The sequence below is a fragment of the Chiloscyllium plagiosum genome, unplaced genomic scaffold, assembly GCF_037043375.1.
Source record: "Chiloscyllium plagiosum isolate Xiang-an unplaced genomic scaffold, Cpla_swu_hap1 HiC_scaffold_17, whole genome shotgun sequence".
In the NCBI taxonomy this organism is placed as follows: domain Eukaryota; kingdom Metazoa; phylum Chordata; class Chondrichthyes; order Orectolobiformes; family Hemiscylliidae; genus Chiloscyllium; species Chiloscyllium plagiosum.
This window is the reverse complement of record NW_028270155.1, coordinates 16,858,054-16,864,179: the sequence shown is the minus strand read 5'-3', so window position 1 is coordinate 16,864,179 and position 6,126 is coordinate 16,858,054.

Below are 6,126 nucleotides of genomic sequence, written 5' to 3'. Positions count from 1 at the left end.
GAGCGGTGCGGACGGGATGAATAGACAAGGTCTTTTCCCTCGGCTTGGGGGAGGAGCCCGCAAGTAGAGGGCACAGGTTTAGGGTGAGAGGGGAAACGATATAAAAGTGGCCCGTTTTCACACAGAGGGTAGTGCGTGTATGGAGTGAGCTGCCAGAGGAAGTGGCGGACAAGCTGCAGGCTGGAAGAACACATCAAACCAGGCAGCATCAGGAGGTGCAGAAGTTGATGTTTCGGGTGTAACCCTTCTTCAGGACCTGGGAGCGGGTGTAAGGGGAGCTGCAGATAAAAGGAAGGGGTGGTGAATTGGGCATAAGTGAAGATTGAGAGAGGGTACACCCTGGTTGGTTAATGAGAGGAATGAATTCAGTAGGTGGTGAGGAGGAGTGGAAGGGAATGGGAGAGCTGGAAAGGGAATTGGTAGAAGGGAGGTTATTTTAAAATTGGGGAACTCCGAGGAGGTGGTGGAGGCTAATACAATTACAACATTTTAAAAAGCATCTGGATTAGTATATGAATAGGAATGGTTTAGAGGGTTTTGGGCCAAATGGGACTAGATTGATTTAGGATATCTGGTTGGCATAGGTGATTTGGACTGAAGGGTCTGTTTCCATCCTGTACATCTCTATAACAGAAGAGGACAGGACTATGGCCTGAATCGCACTTGAAGAACTACGACAAAAACAAAACTGCTGGAGAAACTCAGCATATCTGTAGCATCGGGGGGGGGGGGTGAAACCAGAGTTGACTTTCCAATCCATTGACCCTTCAAAGCTAAAAGCAGGAGTTGGCCATTCAGTTGATCACAGCTAATCTCACCTTGGCCTCAATTGCACATTTCTGCACAATCTCCACAACCCTAAAAGCCATAAGACATAGGAACAGAAATTAGGCCATTCAACCCGTTCAGTCTGCTCTGCCATTAGATAGGTTTTTCAACCCTGTTTTCTCACTTTCTCCTTGTAACCTTTGATCCCTTTGGAAATCAAGAACTTACACCTCTTTCAAATATACTTAATGACCTGGCCTCCACAACCTTCTGTGAAGATGAATTCCACAGATTCATAACTCTCTCATTAAAGAAGTTTCTCCTTATTTCCATTCTAAAGGGCGTTCCTTTTACTGTAAGGCTGTGCCCTCAGGTCCTTGTCTGTCTTGCCAATGGAAACATCTTCACAACGTCCACTGTCCAGGCAATTCAGTATTCTGTTAGTTTCAATTAGATCCCCACCTTCATCCATTGAGTATAGTCTGAGTCCTCAAATGTCCCTCATATGTTAAGCCTTTCATTTCTGGGATCATTCTCGTGAACCTCCTTTGCACCTGCTTCAGGATCAATCCATCCTTCCTGAGGTATGAGTCCAAAATTGCTCACAGTAAACAAAATGTGGTCAGACCAGAGCCGTCTAAAGCTCCAGAAGTACATCCCTGCTTTTATATTCTAGTCTTCTCGAGATGAATGACAACATTGTACCCATTGCTAATTAATAATCTAATTCCTCCTTAATTTTTTTACTTGCAGTTTTAGATTTTAACAATGCAAAAGATTAAGATTTATATTCTTAAATTCCTACACTTAGCTCAACTCTCAGCATTTTCACTCTCTTGCAGGCCACGTTCCATGCTGGACTCTATGACTCTAGATCTTTGATTAAATTCACTCGACCTGACGTTCAGTACATTTGGGGGTCATGAATTCCACAGATTCACTCACAACCCTTTCAGAGATATGCTTTATCCATAATTGAAATTAAATGAAATCCTGATCTACTCGACTGTGATAAATCATTCTACAGTTCATGGACAGATTGGGGTGGCTGCTGGGGGAAAGTGATGACAGACATTCATTCTAGCATTTAACAACTTAAACTAGGGTTAAAACAAAATGGGGAAATATGGCCTGACTGGCTAACAAGGGAATTTGGGAATAGTATTAGATCCAAAGAAGTGAAACACGACTTGGCAAATAAAACCCGAGGACTGCCAGCAATTTAGACCTCAGCAAAGGAGGACAAAATTGATTAAGAAAGGAAAGTATAAGGGTAAGTTTGCAGTGAACATGGAAACTGATTGCAAACGCTTCGATAGGTAAGTGAAGAGTAGTAAAACCTGAGTGAGTATAGAGGGGGGTCAGGAATCTAATCTCAAGCACAGCAGATAAGTACTCACTTTCGCCAAGATAAGGAGGGCAGTAAATGCAGGACTGAGGGTGTTGCAATTAAATGCACGCAGTATATGGAACAAGGTAATTGAGCTTGTAACACAGAGTCATATTGGTGGATATGATGTTCTGGGTATTCTTTTTCTTTCTTCATTCACGGGATAAGGGCGTCACTGGATAAATTAAATTCATTGCCAATCTCTAATTGCCCTGAGGGCAGTTTAGAGTTAACCAGATTGCTGTGGGTTTGGAGTCACATGTAGATCGGACTGGCTAAGGATGTCAGTTTCCTTTTCTAAAGAATGTTAATAAACCAGATGGGTTTTTCCAACAATGGATTCATGGTCATCATTAGACTCTTGATTCCAGATTTTTAAAAAATTAAATTCAAATTCCACCATCTGCCATGGCAGGATCTGAACCCTTGTCCCCAGAACATTATCTGGGTTTCTGGATTAACAGTCCAGTGATAATACCATTAGGCCATTGCCTCCCCTCAGGGACATGGCTGCAATAGGATCAGGGCTCGGAATTAAATATCCAAGGATGCACATTTAAAGGATCAGCAGATGAATAGAGGAATGGTGTTGCCTTGTTAGTAATGAATGAAATGAAATTGATAGTCAGAAGATATATAATCCATATGGAGAGAGTAGAGAAACAGTAAGGGGAAAAAAGACTGATGGGGGCTGTGTCTTGCAGTAATCAGGATGTTGGAAAGAAAATATATTGGGAGATTAAAAAAAAGCATGTAAGAAAGGTAATAAATACAATAATCATGGAGGACTTCAATATGTAGGTGAACGTGGAAAATCAGATTGGGAGAGGGTCTCAAGAATAGGAATTTGTGGAATATCTACGGGAAGGGCTTTTGGAGCAGCTTGTCATAGAGCCCACTCAGGAACAGACAATTCTGCCTTTGTTGATGTGTATTGAGGCAGACTTGATTAGGAAGCTTCAAATGAAGGAGCTCTTATGGGGCAGTGACCATAATATGATAGAATTCACCCTGAAGTTTGAGAGGGAGAAGCTGAAATCAGTTTGTAATGGTATTACAATTGAGGAAAGATGACTACAAAGACATGAGGAGGGAGCTGGCCAAAGTTAATTAGAAGGGAAGCCTAGCAGGGAAGATGGTGGAGCAACGATGGCAAGGGTTTCTGAGGGTAAAATTCAGGAGGCTCAGCAGATATTCATCCCAAGGAAGGAAAAAAAAACACTAGTGGGAGGATGAGGCAACCATGGCTAACAAAGGAAAGTTAGGGACAGCATGAAAGCGAAAGCAAACAATCTGTTGAAGATCAATGGAAAGCCAGAGGATTGGGAAGTGTTAAAAAAACCAGCAGAGGATAATTTTTAAAAAAGCAGTAATGGAGGAGAAGATGAAATATAAGAATGAGATAGCTAGTGATACAGAAGAAAGTTGCAAATTTTTCTTGGATATATAAAAGGTAAGAGAAAAGGAAGAATGGACATTAGACCACTGGAATATCAGGCAAGAGAAATAGTAATAAGGAACAAAAGAAATGGCGGAGGAACAAAATGGATACTTTGCATCAGTCTTCACAATGGAAGATAACAGCAGTGTACCACAACTTCAAGAGAGTTGGGGTGGAAGGGGGGAATAGCAGGGAGCAGAGGTGAGTGTAGCAGCCATCACTAAGGAAAAGGTGCTAGGGAAGCTGAAAGGTCTGAAGGTGGACAAATCACTTGGACCACGTGGGCTACGTCCCAGAGTTCTGAAGGAGATAGCTGTGGAGAATGTGGAGGCATTCTCAGGAATAACTGGAGTTAGGAAGGGTCCCAGAGGACTGAGAAATGGCTGATGCGACGCCTCTGTTTAAAAAGGGAGGGAGGCAGAAGGCAGGAAACTAAAATCTGGTTATGCTGATTGTGGTCATTATTAAGGGTGACATTGCAGAATACCTGGAAATGTATGGTAAAATAAGGCTGAGTCAGCTCAGCTTCATCAAGGAGAGGTTATACCTGACAAATCTGTTAGAATTCTTTGAGGAGGTAATGAGCAACTTAGACAAAGGACAATGATCTATTTGGATTTCTAGAAGCCTTTGATAAGGTGCTGCACGGGAGGCTGCTAAATAACAAGGTGCCATGGTGTTAGAGGTAAGATACTGGCATGAATAGAGGATTGGCTAACTGGCAGAAGGCAGAGAGTAGAGATAAATGGGTCTTCTTCAGAATGGCAGCTGGTGACAAGTGGAGATCCACAGGGGTCTGTGTTGGGACCATAACTACTCACATTTTCAATTAACGATCTGGAGGAAGGAACTGAGGGCACTTTTGCTAAGTTTGCAAACTATACAAGGATAGGCGGAGGAACAGGTGGTGTTGAAGCAGGGAAGCTGCAGAACGACATGGACAGGCTAGGAGAGTGGGCAGGTGGAATACAACATGGGAAATGTAAATGAGGTTGTAAATGAAAGAAAGAATAGAGGCATAGACTATTTTCTAAGGCTTCAGAAATCTGAAGCAGTAAGGGCCTTGGAAGTCCTAGTTCAGGATTCTTTTAAGGTTAACATGTAGGTTCAATTGGCAGTTGGAAATGCAAATGCAATGTTAGCATGTATTTCAAGAAGGCTATAATACAAGAGCAGGCTGAGGCTATGTAAGTCTCTTGTCAGATTGCTTTTGAAATATTGTGAACAGTTTTGGGCCCCAGATCTAAGGAAGAGGTGGAGGGGAGGTTTACAAGAATGAGCCTGGGGAGTAAGGGCTTGACTTAGGAGAAACAGTTGAGCATTCTGAGTTTATACTTGATGGACTTTAAAAGGATGAAACTTAAAGCATATCTCCACTAGCATGAGAGACAGGACCTGAGAGTTCGGCCTCAGAGTGAAGGAATAACTTTTTAGAACTGAAATGAGGAGGAATCTCTTCAGCCAGAGAGTGGTTAATCTGTGGAAGTAATTGCTGCAGAGGACTGTGGAGGTCAAGTCATTGAATGTCTTTAAGACAGAGTTAGATTGGTTCTTGATTGATCAAAGGATCAAGGGTTACAGGGAGAAAAGTATCAGCCACCGATCAAATGACAGAGCAGACTCCATTGGCTTAATGGCCTAATTCTGCTCTTATATCTTATGGTCATACCTCTGCTGCTACATCTTGTCATTCTATGCCTATTATATGTTTCTTTCACACAGTAAATTCTCGCGCTTTCACTCACCTGTTTAATGACTGCTATTGCTTCAATGCACTTGCCATTCACCAGCTTACTGCTGATTCTCTGCCTTTGTGGAAAACCCCCCCATACATTTCAGTTTAACATTCAGCTACCATATTTTATCATATCCCACTTCAAGTCCCAGTTGGCTATTGCAACCATTCTCTTTGATAATTATCTGGCTGATGCAGGACCAGCACTCTAAAAGCTTGTATTTTCAAATAAACCTGTAGATCTGTAACCTGGTGGGGTGTAATTATCAACTTTGTCTATTCCAGTCCAACATCGACACCTCCACATCATGGTTCCCATTTGTCATTTTTGCACTTAAATCCTATCAGACCTTTATTATCTTGCCAATCTTCCACCTATATTTTCTGTCCTTTTACTGGTAACTGTGCCTTCATCTACTTTGATCTCACTGTACTGAATACCCTTATTGAATCCAAGCTGTATTGAGAGGGATAAAGAATACACATGGAACCTTATATCTCTTGTCCTGAAGATTAGATATAGCACAGTTCATATATATCCAAATTGTTGCTTTTCTTTTCTGCTCCATTGCAAGGCTTTTTCTCTTCTATCATCCTCTTGGAGCACTTCTGTTCTTCCAGGTGAATTGTTGCTGCCTGTTGTCAGCTATTGTTCTCTAGGGGCTTGTTAAAGTTATATTTTTGACTTTGGTTCGTGGGAAGGCTGCTGTTGTTTACTCTTGTCTTCTCATGCCCTGAGGGCAGTCTACATTATATCTGTGTGTTCTGAAAAGGAAACTATAATCAGCATTT